The sequence below is a fragment of the Haemorhous mexicanus genome, chromosome 6 (genome assembly GCF_027477595.1).
Source record: "Haemorhous mexicanus isolate bHaeMex1 chromosome 6, bHaeMex1.pri, whole genome shotgun sequence".
Lineage (NCBI taxonomy): Eukaryota > Metazoa > Chordata > Aves > Passeriformes > Fringillidae > Haemorhous > Haemorhous mexicanus.
The window spans coordinates 3,386,318-3,409,513 of record NC_082346.1 but is presented as its reverse complement, the minus strand read 5'-3'; the positions used below and the strand labels follow the sequence as shown (position 1 = coordinate 3,409,513).

Sequence of the window (23,196 nt, the reverse complement as noted above, 5' to 3'; positions counted from 1 at the left end):
CTGTCACTAATCTTGGTCCATTTCTTCTGCTTTGTCCTTTGTGTAGTGACAGCCATGGTATAATCCAAAAGTGCCTTGGCTTTGCTGTGAAGCCTTCTTGGAGAAGCCCAGAGATGTTTGTCTCACCTGCTGAAGAAAGCAAGCTAGTCATGTACATCCAGGCTTTCTCATGAAGTATATAATCCATAAATAAATAGAAACATTAAACCAGCCCTTGACTGGCTGACTTGCTCTCTGGCTGCAGCAGTAGCTCTTCTCAGTGCTGGGGTCTTGTTGGCTTGGTTACACTTTCTCCAAACCAAAGGACTGACCCAACCTCCCTGGTCATTTGCATGTTCTCCCTCATCTCCCAAATTACCTTGTAGGGGCTGACAAGGCCTTTTGGCCAAAGGAACTGGGTTTCTCAGAGTTGTTTAGGAAGAACATCCTCTGGAACAGCTGTCTGAGCACACCCATGCTTTGCTTTTGAGAGAAGTGGGAGAGGTGTGTGACAGGCTGGAATTGTAATCTGATGTATTTTTTGTCTCATGGAGTGACATTCTCAGTCGTGAAGGCTGTTGTAGTAATAGCTTTTTGTTTCACACAACAAGGGGATCTTCCCTGGTAGGATTGCTTATCTTCTGGAAATGCTGACCAAAAATTATTGCATTGTCTTTTTTCTGCCATCTGTAAGTTCTATATACTTGCCTTTTGGCAGAACAAAATGAATACCCTGGTGGGATTTCATGTTGCTGATCTAGCTTGTGTGATATTTTATGGTGAATATGGGTGCTAAGACTTTGCCATACTTGCATATCTTGAAACAGATCTTAAGAAGCAGATTCCTTTTTCTTTAGCCATCTCCACTTGAGCTGTGTCCACTGTTGGAAACTACAGGTAGTTTCAGTACTGGCATTTTGATCCACAGTGATCAACATGCAACTTTGATTGCAACTGGTGGAGACAATAATTCATGGATCAGTCTGGTAAGACACATCTGATTCAGTTTTAAATTATTCCCCATTTGCCAGAGATGTATGGTATTTGAGTCTTCAAAACTAATGGAAAAATGTCACGTGTTGTGTCAAGATCAAATGTGCATTGACCATTTGATGTAATAGTTTAGAAGTTAAGCTTTTCTTGCTCAATAACCTGAGGTCAGTCTGCTTCTCAGGACTGCCACATGTATTCCAGACTTGTCTGAGGCTTAACTGGGATGGATTATTTTGGGAAGGAGTATTTTTGGCATCACTGCATCTTCCTCCTCTGGGATGGGCTCTGGTCCTCCAAGGTAATGTGCCAGATGGGCACTGCCAAAGAAAGCTGGCTAAAAGGTGCCAGGTCCTCTAGTGTGGAGCTGGAAAGGGGAGGCACCAGCATCCTGTTCATCCCTATGGAACATCTCCAGGGGAATTGTAATGAATTTGCTTTTATTTCACTGAATCAAACCTCTTTCTGCTTTTCAAGAGGAAAAGCAGTGGTTGCCTAGGATCCTGTTTCCAAGCAGTCAGATAGCAACTTTCCACACTGCAGCAATGTAGATTTTCCTGTAAGATGCCTTTTGGCCTTCCCTAGGAGGGTTTGGACCATGTGGACTGATGGGTGGTGCAACCACCAAGACTGCAGTATGGTGTGGTCATGCCCATGGGTCACTACCACTGGTGGGTTGGTTTATCAGGTTGGATAGCAAGGCAGTTTACCTGATTTTTAACACAAAAATGAATTCCACCTTTCTCTTGCTGAGCAGGTAGACAAGGAACCTGAAATAATAGTTTTTAAAAAGTCTGTGGAGCTCCTAGATTTCTTAATAGCAGATCCTTCACTTTCCTTTCACCGTTTCAGCTTTGTGCTGAAACTTAATCTCTTGGCCACAACAGTGTGAACTAAGGGGGATTTAGCCCAGTTTATTGGCTCCTGAGTACTCTCAGATTCAGCAGAAGAGGGGTTTGTGTTGGGTAAACACAGAGGAAAATCTGAAATTCCCTTCACAGTCTTAGAAATGTCCGCTGGTGTTGGACATGATGGAGGGGACTGATGCCACCCTTGGCTGCTGTGTCAGCATTTCTGAGCCAATGACCTGTCAGATCCTCTCAGTGTTCATTGTGCAGCATCAGGCAAAGAGAAATTTGAAATTTCAGTGTTCCACTGGCAAATAGTTGAATTTTAAATAATTTTTTCAGTGGTTCTTAGTAGTGTATATAAATTAATTTAAAGCAAATAAAAGCCTCAGGCTTTCTGTGTGCATGGGCACGTTTTGGTCACGCAGACATAACCTGTGGTGGAAGGAGGCCCTTATAAACCATCTTGTGAAAAGCTGCAGCATCACTCAGTGCCACTGCCTGCCCTGCCTCCTCCTCTCCTCCTGACAGCAGCTGAAATGGCAGGGCTTGCTTTGGCCCGCACTTTGCATCATTTACAGCAATGCTGCTAAATGCTGGGCTGAAATGGATGGGAGCTCAGCTAATTTGCATGATTTCAAATGCCAGCTCGGTTTAATGTAGAGCAGCTGGTATATACTTAACTCCTTCAGGAGAAAACTTAATACCAGCAGATCGCATTATCCAGGGCTATGCTACACACATTTATTTCTTTATCTACCCCTTCTCCTCCCTGCCTCCCAGAACCTTTGGAAAGATCTTTTTGTGCCTGCCTGGCAAAGGGCTCTGCTCGCTGCTGATATTTCTGTGTCTCTCAGAGTTCACAAAGCAATTGGTCTCACCGTGTGACAAATGCTTGTAACTCCTGAGCATCCACTTACACACTGACCTTAGCAGGCAGGACTCTAAATTAAGATGTGTCATGGTGAAGGGTGGTGAGATTAGTTGGAAGAGGGACAGGTGTAGAGGCCTGGATTATATGGATTACTGCATACTCAATTTCTTAGGGTTAAATTTCAAGGTTGAAACTGGCTAATTCCACAATTCTGGAATTAGGATATGCTGTGCTGTTCCTCTGGGTGCTGTGCCGGCAGCCAGAGTCAACTTGTGAGGGAAGGAGGACTTGGAGGATCAAAGAATTCCTTTGCTCTCCTGAAATAATTAGCATAACCTCAGTGAGAGGATGGAGGGAGCATAATCTTTTAATACCAACCTTTCTCAAAATTGACCTTGTCACAGGCAGAGATTCAGCCTTCCTCAGAGAGACAGATGTGTGGTAGAGTCACTTTTACTGCATCAGAAATGCTGGCACAGTATCTCATCCTCTGCCAAAATTCTCTTTGCCTTTCCCTGGGTGATCAGCCTCTTATGCCAAAGACTCTGAACGTGCCTTTGGATGATCTGTGGGATATTGATGGATTTCACAGAATCAGGGCTTCCTTCAGGAGAGTTCTCTTCCTCTGGAAATTCTTTATTCTGTCAATCTCGAGCTGAGTTTTCTCTTGAAACAGCAGTTTCAAATGGTCACTTCTGAAGACCCTGCTCAGTTTCAAGGGCAAGCCATTAAGCTGGAGAGAAAAACATGTTTTAGGTTCTTTTGACACGGGTAAATCCTTAATGGCTGCATCTCAAATTTGAGTGTTTCTATTAACCTTTACAAACATTTGGGGTAGACAATACTATGTAGCTACTTGGTTGATATCAACGCTGTGTTTGGTGGATGGGACAGGAAAGTCATGGGGTGCAGGAGGTAGGACAAGTCATCACTAATGAAAACCAATTATTGTATTTTTTTGTTGTGAAAGGGAAACCTCTAAGAAGGTGACCTCCCATAATCTTCTTCCATGAATGCAGGAAAGATAAAATGTCTTTGGTGATGAAATATTTAATTCTTTCATCTTCTGTTGTCCCTGTGTAAGATCATTAGCACGCCTGCATGCTGAGGAAGATTATAGCCCTGCATTATATAGGCAAATTATTTATGTTGTAGAGTTTGTATATCACAACTAGGTTGGACATCTGGATGTTTTTGATATGTAATATGCAAATAAATTCAGCCTTCTGAGAAAAAGCCTCTTGCAAGCTGAAAATACAGTTAAGCAACATGTACCCATCTTTTAAACAGACAGAAACCATTTTGTGAGACAGTTCAGAAGGTTCCTTTCTAGCTGAGGTAAAGCAGTGTGTTTTAATAATTGGTTGTCAGGCACCAGGTCAAAACTTGGAACAAAAGAGGATATTTGTGTTTATCAAGTCTGACTCTAGGTTTCTAGAACAAGAACAAATTAGTCAGCTTTTCATTTATGCTGTGTGAGAGAGCTGTCTGGGAGTTTGTAAATCCTCACCAACCGTGTCACTTGGGTGTCTCAAGTATTGTTTGTTTTCTTTTTATAGCTAAGGGATAAGTTTAGTTATTTTAATGCTTTTCCATTGGTTAATACAAACTTTTCAGGGATCCAAGCTTGACCTCTAATTCTTATTATTTTTCATTCCTTGCTATTTTCCACCACAGATATTTTTATTTTGCTGTTTTTAGGACTTTTCCAGCTGATGGGAAGGTTAGGAAAGTCAGTTCCAGCAGACTGGACATGCTGTGAAACAGCTTGAGGAAATGATAAGACTAGTTTCTATTGCACCCTCATTTTGAGCCGCCTTTCTGCCAGGAGGGGTTTCAGTCCTAAAGGGCAGGGAGGATGCAGGGTGAGCCTGTGAGCCACAGGCCATCAGCATCATTGTCAGCTCCCTGCTGCCTGCTGCAGTTTGTCACCGGCAGCTCCCTTATCTCACAGCTGTTCTGCAGAGATAAATCCATTGTAATTCCAAGCAGCTCAGGTAAAGCGATACCTGGAGCCACGGATTACCTTAAATAGCTAACTGTGGGACTTTCAAACCTTCATGCATGTGTGATCTGTTATTTTCTTATTGATCTTTCTTCTTAAGGTAATGCTTGAATCAAAGCAAGAGATACTCGATTTGAAGTCCTTTTCAGTAACAATTTATAGATTTTAATAAAACTTGTGAAAATAGAAATCACATTGTTAGGAGGTTCTCAGCTATAAACAGATATCATTACTCTTGGCTGTGCCTTCTGAAAACAGCAGTTCATCCTTTATTGCTGGAAATAATTTGAAGAGAAGATGAGAATCGAAGAGCTGCTAGCACTATTTCAAACTATAATGAGGAATTTGTGGGCTGTGGGTTTCCATCTGCACTCCACTTCTATGCCATCTGCCCAGGAGGAAAAAATCATCAGCTGAGAAAATAAGAGGACGTCCTGCATTTAGGCATCCACAGAACCACCAGTTACACATGAAACCGTGTGAGATTTGTAATGGAACCTGAGCCTGTGATAGTACTGCTCCGAAAAGGAAAAGAAGAATGTAAAAAAAGGCCGTTGAGATTTTGTAGGATGAAAAAAGGAGATTTTAAGCCTCATGAAATGCATGATTGACCATGTTAGTAGAACTGAGGAATCTGCAGAGTGTTGATTTGTAGTATGTAAAATAGCTGAGAACTATCTGTGAAAGCTGAGATTATGCTAATTTATGCAGTCCACATTGCTACTGCTGTTTAAAAATAGCTTCTTTTCCAGAGATCTAGAGCTACTGCAGGTTGGCTTTGCATTTAGCTCTGCAAATTTGAACACAGAACAAAGCCTGACTTAGGTGGTCTTTTTATCACAGAATCACAGAATTGTTAAGGTTGGAAGGAACCTCTGAAGATCTTCGAGTCCAACTCCTCTGCCAAGGCAGAGAGCAGAGACCTGAACAGATCACCTAGAGCAGGTGAATGTGTCCAGGAGGATTTCGAATACTTCCAGAGGGGAACACGGCATGACCTCCCTGAGCAGCCTGTTCCACAGAATAACAGAAGATGCTGAGTTGGAAGGGACCCAAAAGGATCATCAAGTCCAACTCCCAACCCTGCACAGGACGCCCCAAAAATCACACCAGGTGCCTGAGAGTGTTTTCCAGATGCTTCTTGAGCAGTGCCAGGCTTGGTGCTCTGACCACTTCTCTGGGGAGCCTGTTCCAGTGCCCAGCCACCCTCTGGGTGAAGAGCCTTTTCTGTACCTAACCTAAACCTCCCCTGACCCAGCCTCAGGCCATTCCCTCAGCTCCTGTCACCTGTGCAGAGCAGAGATCAGTGCCCACCCTCCTCTTCCCCTCAGAGGGAAGCTGTGGGCTGTGATGAGGTTTCCCCTCAGTCTCCTCCAGGCTGAACAGACCCAGTGCCCTCACTGCTCACACGGCTTCCCCTCAAGGTCTTTCACAGTCCTCGTGGCCTCCTCTGGACACTCTCCGACAGCTTCAGGTCTTTTTTCCCTTGTGGTGCCCAAAACTGCCCCAGCACTCGAGCTGAGGCTGCTCCAGCTCAGAGCAGAGCGGGACAATCCCTCCCTTGCCTGGCTGGTGAGGCTGTGCCTGATGTCCCCAGGACAGGGCTGGCCCTGCTTGCTGTCCCTGATGTCCCCAAGACAGGGCTGGCCCTCCTGGCTGTCCCTGATGTCCCCAGGACAGGGCTGGCCCTCCTGGCTGTCCCTGATGTCCCCAGGACAGGGCTGGCCCTGTTTGCTGTCCCTGATGTCCCCAGGACAGGGCAGGCCCTGCTGGCTGTCCCTGATGTCCCCAGGACAGGGCTGGCCCTGCTGGCTGTCCCTGATGTCCCCAGGACATGGCTGGCCCTGCTGGCTGTCCCTGATGTCACCCAGGACAGGGCTGGCCCTGCTGGCTGTCCCTGATGTCCCCAGGACAGGGCAGGCCCTGCTGGCTGTCCCTGATGTCCCCAGGACAGGGCTGGCCCTCCTGGCTGTCCCTGATGTCCCCAGGACAGGGCTGGCCCTGTTTGCTGTCCCTGATGTCCCCAGGACAGGGCAGGCCCTGTTTGCTGTCCCTGATGTCACCCAGGACAGGGCAGGCCCTGTTGGCTGTCCCTGATGTCCCCAGGACAGGGCAGGCCCTCCTGGCTGTCCCTGATGTCCCCAGGACAGGGCAGGCCCTCCTGGCTGCAGGGCTCTGCTGGCCCATGCTCACCTGGCATTAAGCAGGTCCCCAGGTCCCTTTCTGTGACACCACTTCCCAGTGTCTCATTCCCAGTCTCTCTGGGCATCCAGGGCTGCACAGCCAAGGGCAGAATCCGGCGCTTTCCCTCGTGGAGCTCCATGGGGTTGGTGACTGCCCCGTCCTCTCGTCTGTCCAGATCTCCCCACAGGGCCTCCCTGCAGCTCCTTCCAGTTTTGTACCACTGCAAACTGGCTGAGTGTTCCTTTGAGTCCTGCCCCCAAGTCATTGGTGAAGATGTTGAAGAGCACAGGGCCCAAGATGGGGCCCTGCAGAGCCCCATTGGTGAGAGTCTGGTGCCACCCCATTCATGGCCACCCTTTGCACCCAAGCCCTGAGCCAGCTGCTCACCCACCACGTGATGCTTTTGTCCAGAAGAGGCACTGAGAGGAGGTGGAAAGCTGAGAGGCACTGTGGAAAGCTTTACTGAAATCCCAAAAGATTACATCAGCAGGCTTCCCTTGATCAACCCCGTGGGTTGCCTTGTCATAAAAGGAAGTCAGGTTTGAGGGGCAGGACTCTCCCTCGGGAAGCTCCTGCCATGCTCTCTGCAGTGCTTGCTGCTGTTCCCCTCTTTGTGGGGCTCTGGTTCCACCACAGTGCACTGCTTCCACTGAAGAGGCTGAAAGGGAAATGTTGCCCCTGTGGCTCAGGAATGGCACACAAGCATCAGTGGATGCTGTGAACAGCTGCAGAGTTGGGCCTGAGGCTGAATGCTCGAAAGAATGAAATCAAATTGAAGTGTGTTTTGGGTTTTTTGGTATCTGGTTTTGTTTTGCAGAGCTCCACACCCGTTGCTCAGATTTGTGGTGCCTTGGGGTACCTTGGAGGGGTATTTGGCTCATCTCCTGCCACTCTGCCTGTGTCATTGTTTTGGGTGCTTATGGGAAGTAAGGAACAAAAAGATGGGGAGGAGGAACCTCCATGTACTAGTTGAGGTTAAAACCAATTCTCAGGTTGTCATTTGAACTACATTTCCAACGAGTGTGGGTGAAAATGAGAAATAAGAAATGTATTGCAGCTGGAGGCAGTGGCTAATTTCATATTCTGATTTAGTGTTTCAAGTTCTGAAGGAGCTAAAATGAATGTTGCAGTTCAACTCATAATTTAGCTTTATGAATAGACATGCAGACAATACTGGAACTGAAATTAAAGATCAAAGCAATTGGGGACAAAAAGTCCTAGTGTGTAACTTGCATTTGAGCAGGTGTTCCTCTGATAAAAAGATGCTGTGGGTTTTGACTACCAGAATATAAATCCATCCTAAGCATGAACATATTTAGTTTTAGAAGTCTACAGTGATGGGTGGAAGCCAAGAGAATATAATTCCCCTTCCTCTTTTTTCTTCTACCACCTTCAGTCACATTTCTTTTTCCAGTGCAGGGATGAGACTTTTGATTCAGCTCTTTTAATAGAAAGTTGTAGTAGAGAACAGTGCAATGCAAATTATTCCAGGTTCTCCTTTAGGGTCATATGAAATAGTTTTTGACTTAGGTCAGTGGGTGAATCCTTGCAGGCCAGATTTATGGCTGCTAGGGAGGGAATACTGATCTCTGGGACTAGGGCTGGAAGTTCCTGGTGGTCTGAGGTCATTGAGCACTTAGAACTGTAAGTCTGAAAAGCAGGTGTAGATCAGTTACTCATTTTTGCTTACCTTATAGTAATTCCAGAAAGGATACTGGTGAGGTCAGATCAGAGATGTAACTTTATATATATGAGTTTACCCAGGATTATGTTTTTCCTACAGCTTCATTAAAAAAACCCCACAGATGTGTTTACTAGACTGTTGGGAAGTTTAGAAACTGTAGTCCTGGGGTACTGAATGAAGCCAGATTGGTCTTTGATTTACAGCATCATCATTCAGTGGGGTTGACATCTGCAACTTGTGTTTACAATGGCAATTAATTTCCATGCACCAAGCCACCTCTGCCTCTTGCTTGAACTTAAGATGACTGGTAAAGCAAGACCATACAGTCCTAACTCACTTATTTAAAGAACTTGCTGAAATCTGAAAAATATAAACCACTTTTTGGATCTAACTTTCTGTTCAAATGCAAGCCTGGTGTACTTCTGTCATATCCAGGTTATTGAAACGTGTTTTTCTTTCTCCTGCTTTTCCATATATCATGTGGTTTGGGGCATGTATGCAGTGTTTGCATAGGGAATGAGTGGAGTCTTGCATGCTGTTCTCTCTTCGAGCCAAAATACATCGCGGGGGGGGGTGTCAGTTTGCAGAAATCAAGTGAATGTGATGGATATCTGAAGGAGGCAGCTACACCTTTAGCACAAGAACAACAGGATTTGCCAGATTGGAAGTGTCAGTCATGGGTTCCTGGGAGCTGCTTAGGCTGGACCCAGTCTTTGGACCAGCTCATGAAGCAGGAGTAGGTGTCCTTTTTATTATAGATGCTCAGTCTGACGCTGAGTTTAAGTTATAAAAAGCTCGGCGTAGGGCTGAGTGAAAGGGAGAAGGGGAATCAAGCAGCTGGTGCGCTGTGGATGGGTTAGCTGGGCTGCTAATGCCACCTGGTGGTGCTGGACAGAACCAAAGCACACCTCATTTTCCTTTGCTTTCCCGGATGAGTTGCATGGGATTAAGTATCCATTGGGTATGGATTAAATTTATTACGGATATGCTTTTATTATAGATAATTCTTTCAATGTCGGAAAAAAAAATCCGCAGTATTTTATGACTGTCATTTATTTCGGGAATAGATGATGTTGTAAAAAAATACATAATTGAGCCTTTCTTTGGGCATCATCATATTCTGACTTGCCAGACACCTGTACTTGTGTGGCTGGAAACTCGTACAATGATATCACTGATGAATTCAGAGTCTGCCTTTTCTGGTACAAAAATGGAACAGGAGGTAACGTGGTGTCCTCCCAGCCTCGGAGTGTCTTCAGCAGGGACACGCTGTGACCTGGTGGCATCTGGGTGCAGAGCTAATGAACATCTCTGAATTGCTGCAGCAGGGTCCAGTCACTGCATTACCAGGGAAAATTTGATTACCATAAGTGATTAGTGTCTTATCTTGCTGCAATTAGTGGATCATTATCAAATGATGACTTTTTGCACATAATGTGACTTAATTGTCCTTTCATTACAAAGAGTTTTATTGCAATCCTTTTAGCAGGGGAATACAGATTAAGTTGTAGTTACCGAGAAAAAAAGCAGATCACTGTTCAGCCCCTCCTGTTCAGTGACAAAGCCACATTTTGTAGCTTAATCTGTAGATTCTCTGTCTCTAGAAAGCATATGCATCTGCTGGAGCATTTCAGAGCTTTATAGTGCTTTTCAGATTAGAGCTGGCATAGGTTATTTGCTGTGAATCTTGCAGGCAGCACCTTGGAGCTAAGATCAGCTTTGTCACATATGGAAATTTGATCTGTGGTAGGGGTCTGACCTAAAAGTCTCTTTCCCTCTGTTGTAGCTGCCATGAACGGTGCCACAAACCTCTCTGTTTTGGGAGGGAAGATGTAAATCCATTCAAGTCAGAAGCATTTGCTTGGAATTGTGGCTGAAAAAAATCTCCATTGTGTTGTCAGGTCTGGAAGTTTTCCCTGGAAGTGTTCAAGGCCAGGTTGGATGGGGCCTTAAGCAACCTGGCCTAGTGGAAGTTGTCACTGCCCATGGCAGAGGTGTTGGAACTCGATGGTCGTTAAGGTCCCTTCCAATACAAACCATGATCCTTCATGATGAAAGAAAACTCATTTTAATGGAAGAAAAAATATTTCTGAAGCAGCTACACTGTACTTATAGCTATCATCTTTGGATTTCCAGTTTATATGGTAGTTTGAGCCAATTTAACAGGACCTGAAATACAACTAAATGGTGCCCTTGTGTGCAAAGTCCCTTCCCCCATGAATATCAAGTGCTAATTTCACTTGGCTCTTTCAAGCCACATTCACATTGTATTTTTGGCTGCAGGAGAACCATTCTGACTGCAAAGTATAGTTGTTTTGTGACTTGCTGTTCTGTATTGTTATTAAGGCTTATTAGATTTCTAGGCTTATTAGCAGTAATCATAATTTTGCCTAGAAGCAGTTAAACCAGCAGGAAGCAGAACAATTTTTGTCAGTCACTTGTTAACAATTTCAGCTATTAATATTCCTTGAAATGGAAGCCAGATCTTATTTCTCATGTGTGATGGTTGGTTTGTTTTTTCTTTCTTTCTAGTTCATATGTGCTTAATCCTCATAGTATTTGGAAAATGAACTGGATCACAGTGGCACAAATGCTGCTCACAGTGATCCCTGGTTGTAATGTGCAGTGAAAAGGGATGAAAGGAAATATATTGAATTTGAGTTTTTTTTTTGTTTTTTTTTTTTTTTTTTTCTGCACAGATTTTGTGATTGAACATTTAGAGTCTTTTCTGTGGTTCTGCCAGCACACCAGAAGGTCTTTAAAGATCATTGTTCTTCCTAGTCCTCTGGTGGACACCTTCTTGGTCTCCTTCATCCAAGGTTCTGCTCCCCCTGGAAGCCGTAGGTAAAAGGTGGTGACCTGAAGGTGGTTGCTGGAGCTGGTTCAGGATGGGTTTTAGGTGTGTTTTACTGCCCAGGTGAGTGTGGGGCTTCTCAGGTAAGCAGTGAGCAGAGTGCAGGCACCCCTGGCACAAGTAAGAGCCACCCTGGTGCTGCTGGGCTGTGCTCAGAGGATGCTGCAAGGTGAGGGGTTTACCTGCCTTAGTGACAGGCTGAAATGAACTTATTTAAGGACACTTTTGTTGAGCTTGCCCTTTAGATTTAAACCCACTTAACATGAGGGAACAATATCTGACTGAATGCTTTGGGTGGAGACAAAGCCTGCCATCCCCAGCTCAGGCAGTCTGACCTGCCCTGCTCAATTGAGCCAAAGAGATCCCCTGCTGTATTTGCAGGATGCCCAACAAAGGAGGAAGGAATGAATCTGACTCCATGTTCCCAGAAGGCTAATTTATTATTTTATGATACTATATTATATTAAAGAATGCTGTACTAAACTATACTAAAGAATACAGACAGGATACTTACAGAAGGCTAAAAAGATAATAATGAAAGCTCCTGACTCTCTCCAGAGTCCTGACACAGCTTGGCCCTGATTGGCCAAAGAGTGAAAACAACTCACAGCAGAATCCAACGAAACAATCATCTGTTGGATAAACAATCTCCAAACACATTCCACAGGAGCAAAACACAGGAGAAGAAAATCAGATAATTATTGTTTTCTTTTTTCTCTGAGACTTCTCAGCTTCCCAGGAGAAAAATTCTGGGCGAAGGGATTTTTCCAGAAAATGTGAGTGCCACAGTCCCCCACTTTTTATTGTCCAGGAATGCTCTGTGTCTGTGACAAAAGGACAGTGCATTCCCAAACCATATGAGCAGGACACACAGTTTTGGAAGGCATCCTCAGGCAGATGTCATTTTTTACCTCACTCTCTTCCCTCCTCTTCTCTTTCCTGTTCTTGGGACTTGGATGAACCAAGCCTCAGAGTTTCCAAGGCACAGATCAGTGCAATGCTGCTTCTTTTGGGCCAAGTGCTTGGAGAATAAACCAAGCAGCATAAATAATATTTATCTGCAGAGGAAAACTAATAATAGCTTGCTCTCAGGTTTATTTATTTTTCCTATTCCCCCTAGTGAAGTGCTGTAACAGTAGCAGCAGAGTCTTTTTTTTTTTTTCCCCCTTGGTCTGTGATTTGAACTCTGTGTAACCAGACTAGAGGTTGGAAACCAATCTTGTTTTCAGAGGCTCCTTGCCTCTGAAAATAACATTGTGCTCCCAACTACCACATTTTAGGACATTCAGAGCATAGTTTGACACTATTTTAAAATCTCTAAATAGCTTAAAAGCAGTATTAGAATCTCAGGCATGGCCTGACACCAGTGAAAGAATGCTTAATAAAAATGAGAAATATTTAATTTCATGTAATCAAACAGGTCTGATTCTTTTATACCTTGCAGCTTATGTAATTGCTAGTTACACTAGTTGAATATTAAAGTGAAATGCTAAATTACATGGTCAAACTAAAAGGCAAAGAAGAGTCAGATCCCATAAATCTTAATTGGATTTTTCTTTTTTCTTCTTTAGTTATGATGTTAAGGTACATTGAGAGCAGGCCAGCAATAATTTTTATTGCTGATATATAAGCTAGACACACAAGTGATAGGAAATGGTGCAAGTAGGGGGAAAATTGCCTGGTATTCTAATATAACTTTATAACTGAAAACCTATTAACAGTTTAAGTGAATCCCAGTCACAATGCTGATGGTTTGCTCTTAGGCAGGCATCTCAAATGGAGGCTGATAACTGAGTTATCTTAGTAAATGGTAATTATTTAGTTCAAGTCAGACTGGGCTGTAGGTCATAGTCTAGATTGGGCCAATCTGGGGAGCAGATTAAAGTAACATGCACTTCTTTGCCCCATCATGAAAATATAGCCCAATTCTTAGAGTGATTTGAATGGTAATAAAACTCTTTTTGACTTTTATGGGGTGAGGATGTGCTCTGTTCATTAGTGCAATATAAGGTGAACTCAGCAAAATGCTTCTGGTTGTTTACAGTGGGGCATGCTGTAGCTTCTTTTCAGTTATTCATATTTTCTATTTGTCTCATATTTTGAGATACAGAAGATTAACAGTGCCAGTAAGCCATGGGAGTAATCCTTGATAATGATAATATGTGGGAAAATAATATTAAAGTAAAAACCTATATTCATAGCTCTGTGCTATTTTACTAATCCATCAAAAGCACAAAACAAGTTTTGTTAGCAGAATTTTTATGTTTATTTTCAAGCAAGTGATAATGCCTTTAGAATACCAGAAGAATTAATTGGATATCAACTCCAGGGACTAGAAAAGCTTTCCTTAGATAAATCTTGTTTTCAGAACCCCTATCTTAGGCAGCTCATAATTTGTTTACCCTTTAGTGGAAGCTCTCTCTTTTAAAGTAGCATGAATATGTTGAGATTTGGCTGTCTGTATCCAGCATTGTGAATAAGAATTTGCATTTATATTTGATACAGCCTAGAGCAGTCTTTCATGATAAATATCAGCATCTTCATTTATTTTTTTGTTACTACTATTTCTGCTTCTGTCCTCAGAGTACAGGGAAAAAGTAGATAAAAAGTAGCTAAGCACTATCTTTAGTTGACTTTTAGAGTGCTCCAAACTCTTTTGAGCTTGAATGGATCTCAATTCAACTGACAAGGTTGAAAATGTGGCAGGATGAAAACTGAAAGAAAAGTGAAAGCAAGCGGAAAGGATAATATTTGAAATAATAACTAAAAAAAAAAAAAGAGGCAAATTTTAGGAAAAATTGTTTTTCACTCAATGGACTTAATAGACGATATATATTAATTTTTTTTTTAATGATTGTGAAGAGTGGGGAGAAACATGAAGTAAGTTATTTCTTGTCACTTCTGCTATTATCAAACAGTAGTAGAGCAAGAGAAGTTCTGGCTACCCACAAGTGCAGTGAGCCAAGGGAGGCTGGCAGAGGAGGTGAGGGGAGAGCAGCTGGAAGGGAGGTACAAAGGAGCAGGAGGAGGCCAGAAATTTGGAGACCTTTTTGCTCTAAAAGGCTGATGTTTTAACATGTTGGAATACGATGGAAGGGTGCACCACAGTGTGCTCCACTACACTTTGAAACTCTCAGTAATTGAACATCTTGTGTGCACGTTCCTACACTGCTTTTATCTTCAGAATTTGAGAGATTATCAAAGGAGACATGCATTGTACTCTGTCATTAAGGCTCTAATTATTTAATTCCTTGTATCTTTGTTTTGTAATGTCAAATTAGTGCTGCTCTGGCTGCAGCTTGTCATTCCCCCATGACATGCACAATGAGTGTTATTCTGTGAAAAAATTGAAGAATTGGTGCATTCAACTCAGCAGACTCTGAGTATGCCGGGGAAGAATAATTACTTTTTGCTATGTATGATCATATCAAGTAATTGAGTTTTTCACAAGTGTTCCCTGTATTAAAAACAGCAACAAAAAACCCCAAAAGACAACAAACAAATGTTTCTCAAGCAGAAGGTTCACTGAGGGTACAGAACTCTTATGGGGACTAAAAAATCACTTTTGGTTGGGCTGCTGAATGAAACGTGAATTTATTGAGGAGGCAGAGGAGAGTCTTGTTGGGCATCCAACCTGGGTACTTGGGCATCCCTAGCAGGGATTTTCCTGTGTTTCCTGTGGAGGGATAGAATGTAGGAAAATAAAGATAGTGCAGAAGGCAGTCTCACACCTGAGGAGCTGCAGCTGTACTAATCACCAAAGATTAGGAACAGGGCTGCCCTTAACAGGCCACAGCTGTGTCCAGTAAGAAGATTCTACAAAAGAGTGGGTTAGCTGGGTGAGGAGAGAGATGGAGTTGTTGGCTGTGAAGAAGGAGTCAGTGCTGTGAGGAGCTGCCCATGAGAAACCACCGAGAAGGTATGAGAGCTTTGCACTACAATGACAACAGTTTCCACATGTGCATTAATTGATAACGTGTTGGCTTTCAAAACCAACTCTTGCTGTGCAGCAGCTGGCAATGTGCCTTGCTCTGGTTACAAGCCTGCACTAAGAGCTTTTCTTCATCATGTCACTGGCCATTTTGGGTAAGAGATGAGCTCTACCCCAGCTCTGCTGTCCCCAGTGGTGTTGGGTTTTAATCAGCTCTTCCAGAGTAAGAAGCATCATTTTATCATGAAAATACTGGACTGTATTTCATAACCTATGTTTATATCTCCAGCTTGCTGCCTTCAGGGAGCTGATTATGGCTGATGACTGAAGGGGCAATGGGACATCCCTGAAGTCATCTGTGCCTTCAGGGGGGCACACAGAAGAGGGTTCTGTGGGGCTGGCAGCAGCTCCTTCCCATCTCTGGGTTCAGCAGGAACAGCAAGGGGAGCTGTGCAGGGCTGCTCATGGTGAAATCAGCCTCTGACGCAGAGCCATGCCATGAGCAAAGCATGGAAGCTTTCAAAGCTGGTGCTGTAATAAACAACCAAAAACCAATGGCATGGCCCTTATTAATCCATTAATTAGCATTGTTCCATGCCATTGTCAACAAACTCAAAACAAGCCTGGGCTTGTTCATTGTTTAGAAATGGTTCAGAAGGCAGTGCTGGAAACCTAAGTGGGAGGAGAACAGCAGAGTCCAGAACCTTCTGTGGACGCTGGAAATATGTCTTTGAAATCAAATTCATTGGGAAGACCTGATTATGGCACTTCCACCAATAACAGGTTAATAACTGCAGCTTTTACCGGCAGACTGCTCAATGGATTCAACTAAATAGAGCTGTAGGATGGCCTGGGTTGGAAGGGACCTTAAAGATCAGATTCTTCCAACCCCTCTGCCCTGGGCAGGGACCTTTCACCAAACCAGATTGCTCAGAGCCCCAACCAACCTGGCCTTGGACACTTCCAAGAATGGAGCAGCCACAGCTTCTCTGGGCAACCTCTGCTAGGGTCTTACCACCCTCACAGTAAACAATTTCTTCCTTTATATCCATTCTAAACCTACTCTCAGTTTGAACTCATTTCCCTGTGTCAAAAAGTCTCTTTCCATGTGTCTTTTAGCCTCACTTCAGGTACTGGAAGGCCACCCCTAATAAATGCACCCCTAACAAAGTCATTCTATATTTTAGTACTTCTGCATTTGTATGCATAAGTAATTCCATAATATAAATTTAAACTCAAATCTGCCACATAGGCTCTTTGGGTAACAGAATTTTGTGCTCTTGAATTAGCAACCACTTCATTTAAAAGTGAAGTATAAAGAGTTTGGCAAATGGATCTGGTGGATACCAGTTGTTATCAAGTGTTCCAGGTGGCTGATTAAGGCTATGAGTAGCAGCTATTTTTTAATTAAATCTTGGTATGTGTTCTTTTGTAGGATAGGTTTCAGAAGTTATGGTGAGGAATCCTTTGTTAGCATTGAGCAGCTTTGTCTGCAGACTAATTTAATCACTTTTTTCGTACTATTCTGCATCTGCTTAAGTAAAATTGCTTAGTTAATTTTAAATTCTTGCTGTTCAGGGTATTTGGCAAAGACTCAGCAGAAACAGCAAATTGCATTTTCCTGTCTGTATTTTAGTCTGCCTATTAAAATAATATGACTCAAGAATTAGTCTCAAATATAGTAAGTCAATCTATTTTAGTTTGATATCAATACTATTATTTTTTACATATTGGGAAACTGGGGAAGGGCATGTCAGGTCATAGAGCTGGAAGTGTGGGCTGGGATTATGCTCCAGTCCAAAGACAACACTGCCCTATGACTTTTGGAGGAGGACCCACAGATTTCCTTGGCAAGGATAATCCACGGATTACTGTCCTTTTCAGACCTTTGGACTGTGGGACCAGGGTGGTTGGAAGTGACGATTTGAGCACTTGTGTCCCTTAGACCACAGTGAGAATTTAGTGCTCTCCATCATCTCAGTGGCCTTGTTAATAGTGTCAGCATTGCTTAACCAGTCCATATTCAGTGTACTGGTGGTTTTGTTACTTTATTTATCTGCTTTTTTCCCCAACACAATTCAAGAATTGTTCTTGATTCAGAACAATTCTTGTTCTGAATTAAGAATTTAGTATTTTTTTTAAATCGCCGAGATCTGGTTTAGGGTGAATTTGGCAGAAAACCTCCAAAAGGGCCCCCCCAGAAAGCCCACCCACGTGGCCCTTCCCCCCAACCAGTTTGGGAAAAATTTCCTGGGAGAGAAGGGGAAAAAACCAGTTTATTTAACAGGCAAAGCACTCCCCAGCACAAAAAAGGAACAATACCAGATGACAGAACTCATTGACAGCTCTGAAGAGGTGGCAAATCAGAAAGTCTCTCCTGTGGGTGCTCACTCTGTTATCAATCCCTCTGGCACTGGGGAAGGCTGCTGCCCAGGGCAGGTCCTGGCAGGTCACAAAGTGCAAGCTCTCAGTTTTTACCAGGTCCCTGTCTGGAGCAGGTTCCAACAGTTCCAAAAAAAGGGAATGAAAAATGAGTCCAGAGAAAACTCTGCCTCAGCCAGCTAAAGCAATTAAAAAGCAAAGGAGTGCTCTGTTCTGCTCTGTCGGTGCCCAGACAGTGCAGTGCAGAATGTGGAGGAGTGCTGCTTTTTAAGGAGTGAGTGCAGCCTCTGATAACAAACTCTGTGCTTCTTCTCCCCACCTTTGCTCTCAGAACCAGTCTAGAAGGCAGAGAATATCATATCCAGCATTAACAGAACAGATGACTGGGGATACAAGCATCCTAAAGTCACCCTAGGACACTCAGCTATTTCTTGGTGCACTGGTGAGCTGTTGAGTACCAGCAGATTGAGATTTGGGATAGAGCACAGGAATGTTTCCATTACTTGTATATTTCTTGGAATCCTTGACAGCTGCTGTGTGTTACATTGGGGTGCTGGCAGAAGTCCGGTGGTAGTAAAGATTTGAGGTCAGCCGGAACAGATCTGTGGCTGACTGATACACTTTTTAATCAACAACTTAGAAATAACCTTTGATGATAAATTAGACAGCAATAACTGTGATCATTCACTCTGACTTCCTCCATAAAACAGTTCACATGACTGCTGCTGACTTGCTTTCATTTTTTTTTTTTAATTAGTTCATGTTATGATATAATATTTGCTCTTACTCTTCTCTGACAAATAAAAAGGAGCCGTTTGGATCTTGTGATCCACATTTTTCAGTCCATAAGTCATTCTCACGGCTCCTCTCTGAAGCCTCTCCAAAGGTTCAACCTCTTGAACCATTCCACGCAACCAGCATTAAACCCAGCAGGTGATAAAGCCTGTTCTTGTTTGATAACCTCTCTTCTTATGTGCAAGTATTGCATCACCCCTACACCAGAGCACAATCCCGTCATCCTGATGGCACAGCATGGCTGTGATGCTCTCTCCAGGTGCACTGAACTTATGGAGAGCCATTTGCTCTGTGACATTCTTAGGTTCTCCTCCTTACAAGATTGCATTTGCTGTGTTAACACCTTTTCATGGTTCTAGTCATTATAGATGAGTTTCTCTTGTTTTGATCTTCCTCTCTTTTTTACCATGTACTTCTCCCATTACTGATGTGCCAGTAACAAATTTTGTAGCCCCTTCTAGGGCTTGCTCCGAAAAGAAGGGCTGAAAATTATTCCTGTGAAACACAATCAAGCTGCTTATTTTTGTAAAGATTATCTCTCACATGTCATATTTTTAAACCTGTTAGCTCCTTTTCAGTCCACCAGATGTTTGCTGGGTTGATTTATTATTATTCTAGTTTTCACCAAGCCAGGTGAAACTGAGGCAAGAGCATTCTCACAGAATCACATCTGTGATATCGCTTTCGTAAGCTCCTGTGAACTCAGCAGAAAATACCAGTTTAACAAGACACGTTTTCCAGAGAAAGGATGCTCATTTGCCAGTAATAATACTGTCTGCTTCAGCTGTTGATTAATTGAGTTTCTGTCTCTTTTTGTACTTCTGTCTGGGACTGGTGGGAGGTTGTGACTATCTAAGCCATCTCATTCTCTTTGATCTGGTACCCAGTATCAGCTGTCTCTGTGTCCTCCAGAACCTGCCAACAACTGCCAAAAACCAAGAGTAACCATGTGGGCAGTTCCTTCATTGGATCCTCTAATGCACTGGTGCTACTCAGTGCAGGGCATCTCTTCTGCTGGTTTAGAAAATGTTGAATTCAGAGGCTCCTGCTCCACACCATTTTGAGGGCTTTTTTAACCATCTGTTGTGATTCCATGAGCTAGGCTCCTGTTCTCTCCCATGCCACGCTTAGCAAAATACTGTTATTGACAGCTTCAAGATTTCTAGGACGCTTTCAAGATTATAATTTGTAGATATTTCCATTCTGTAATGCACGAAATGCATTACAGAATGGAATGTCATATAATAGTAAAAAACAAATAAAATGCCAGCTTTCAGTGAACAGAAGATTGAGGTCTTTTTGACCAAAATGAATTGAAATGCAGTAATAAAACTCTCTAATATGCTTTCTTTTCCAGATTAAAAAATAAAAAAAAAAAACCCACAAAAAACCCCCCAAAACAAACAAAAAAACCAGCAAAATGTTGATGTGTTTAAAAAGCAAAAGTAATGGGTAAGTACAGGAGTGTGGCTTTGTTTAATGACGGCAGAGCAAGTTGTTAGCACACATATTTTTCATAGGCAAACAATGAATTATTACTGAACGGATTTCCCCAAGCTTTCTTTGTAGTAAATGTTGCATGGACAAGGACTGTGTGCACTGAGTTCATTCATAATGTCTCCAACACCTGTTTCCTCCTGTTTTTCCAGCAGTTTTATTTGGAAAGCGTTGGAATCTGGAATCATGTCTCATTAGAGCACGGGGTTTGCCAGGGACACGTGTTTCTGTGTCACTGAAGGCTTGCTGGTGAATAACAAGTGTATTGTTCAGCACTTTAATAGGGAAGTTTAGATGCCCATTAGGGCTGTAAATAATGTCCTTTCCTGATGGTTCAGCTTAATATTGACCCCATGTCATCATGTATGTGTTGCTGAAGATCATAATAAGGGCTTAGAGAGCTTGAATGTTTTATGGTTTTAAGGGATGCAAATATCTGGTCCTTTTTCTCTTTTGAAATTGGGCATTGTGTGGGAAAGGCATCTCCTGGATCCGTCAGCAAAGCCGGGCACTGCAGCTGGGGAGGAACTCCTGCCGTGATTCTGCCAGGGGGCAAGAGGTCATGCATGGATTTTACCAGCTTCAGTCCTAACCTTATCTCTTTCACTGTGTTGTGGGAGCCTGAAAGGCAGATAGGAAGATGAAAGGCAGCTCCAAAGTCTTGCTTTTTAATGGAAGAAATAAATTCCGGTTACACCTGGCAACGCTATCAGCAAGGGATCTTCATCCCAAATCAAGGCTGGCTTGGGAAAATCCATTAAATAAAAGTATCTAAAAGCAACACAGATTTTACTTAAGGATATTAATTAGCTTAAAAAGTGTTTGGGAGGCACAGAGCCTATGCTTTAATCTCAGGAGCTTTGCTTTATTAGAATTTCAGGCTGATTACATGTGTCTCTGTCCACTTTCAGTGTGTTCAGCTGGCTCAAACAGGGATAAAATGAGAAAATACTCAAGCATGAGCCACACTTCAGTTAATGTAAAAACAGACAGCAAACTGTGTTCAAAGAAACAAGACTGGCTGGCTGGAGAGTCCTTCCATCCATATCTAGTCTTTTAATCTGATTTTTGTAGCTGTTTGGCTCTACTCTGTTCCCTGGGTCCGAGAAATTGAGCTTTTCCCTGTAATGGTAGACAAAAATCTGCCGTTTCCTGAGACCTCTCCTTTGTTTCTTACAGTTCCTGATTTTGGCACCAGGTTGAGTGTTGAATCAGAGCATTTGGCCGTTCAAACTGGCAGAGCAGATCATCAACAACCTTTTAAGAGGCTTAGGAAGTGTCTGAGGCAACGCTGACTTGTGCTGTGGGTTGTCTTGGCCCCTTGTAGAGGCCGTAATCCTGCAAGCTCCACTTGTCTCAGTCCCCTTGGTTTTTTGCCTGAAGCTGGTGTGTTTTTTGGAAGCAGAACATCATCGTGTCCTGATATCCAGGCAGATGCCAGCAGGTCGATGATGGTGATGCTCCCCCTGGGCCAGCAGCAGGGAGGGGACAAGCCGAAGCTCAGCGAGCGGCGCGCCACAGGCGCTGGCAGCTCCTCCGAGGTGCTGTGAGATGCTCTTAGAAAATCCTTCTGGCATCACAGCCAGGCTTCTCCCTCCCAGTGCACGCATTCATTCCCTCATTCATGAGTCTGTCAGCAGGTTTTTGTCTCAGCCTGTGACCCTCCTGAAGACCATACATCTTAGGTTCAAGCCCTGGAATGGGCTGTGACCTTCCCCTCTTCTGAGTGTTGTAGGAATGACCTTTCAGCAGGGTACTTGCTTACGTAGAGGGCTGGCTGGGAAGATTTGGCTGTGCTGGGGCTTTGGTCCACGTTGGCCTGAAGGGAAAGAACAAGAGTTCTTTATTCTCAGAAGAGGATTCAGATTTTACTTCTATGGTTCAAAGGTAACCTGGATGCATAAAGTCTTTGAGTGCTTTCAACATGCAGCTCTTTCTCTGTGCATAGCTATTCAAGCTACCAGACTTGGTAGGGCAATTATTTTTACAGTGCAGGAATATGTGATTGTTTGTTTCAATAATATTCGCTATCACTTAAAAGAATAAACTAGAACAAAGGAACAATTACAGACTGAAAAAATTGAATCTTTAGGTTGTGGAAGCATAACTGTTAGGGAATTGACGACATGTGTCCCTTATGGAAAAGGGTATTTACAGAATTTCAGATGCCAATTTACTGATTTATTGTATTTCTTCAGCAGCATACTGAGTGGATACATGAAGCAGCCTTGCCAGTAAAATCATACAAAAGGGGAATTGTCAGATAGGAAAGTGATCACTTTGAGTAAAATTTGGTCCGTTAAAAATTAAAAAAAAATTATCTTTTTACTGGATTATTAAATGATTTAACAATTAGAAAATAATATTGAAATGCTTGTGGGCTCTGGATCCATTTGCTGTGGGTGATGCCTGTGGTAATTTCTTGCCTCCTCTCCTGCAGCCCGCAAAGTTCTTTTTATGTGAATCAGAACTTGTGTTTGGAGAGAGGGTGCAAAAAGGGTGGCCTGGGGAACTCCTTCAAGGGTGTTTTAATTCCCCATATTTCCCTGGCCTTTATCAGGTGTAGCACCTTCTGCAGAGCAGGAGGGTGACGAGTGTGGATCCCGCTGATTTCACGGTGATTTCACAGGACCTTGGGCAAGAGCAAGCATGAATCCTCCCACAGCCGAGTATCTTGTCTGGGCTGCTTGCCGGGGTAAGGTGCTCCAGGAGAGCAGGGGAACTGTTTCAGAGGGTGCGAGAGAGCACCTATGGAATAGCCTGGCATTTACAAAGATCTTTAAGAGCTGTGTCTCAAATACGATGTGGCAAACTCTGATGTACTAATTATTCTAAACACTCTCCCTATTCTCTCGTTTATGTTCCTGGAGCCGATCTGCGGTGCTCCACCTGTTGAATAATTTTTAAGGCGGGATATTCTTCCCTTTCAGGGCAAGCCCGGTCCTTTCCCACCCTAGCAGAATTAAGTATAAACCCAGTTTTGCGTGGAAGCAGCTCGGGCCAAATGCGGATACAACACGACAGCTCCAGAACCTTTTAACAGAGCCAGGCTGTCAAAATGGGAAGAAACCCCTGTAATTCGCAGTTTTGCTTTAAAATGCGCCCGCAACCCATAAACATCTCGCTAAAACGCGGCTGGGCGCTCGGTTAATCTCTGTTTTCTGGGCTCGGCT

The 23,196-nt window shown here is 43.4% G+C and overlaps 1 protein-coding gene across 5 annotated transcripts in view; it reads left to right on the top strand.

The window, feature by feature from the left end:
* NAV2 (neuron navigator 2) overlaps positions 1-23,196 on the top strand; it is a 381,930-nt gene that overhangs the window by 179,526 nt on the left and 179,208 nt on the right. The window lies entirely within an intron of this gene.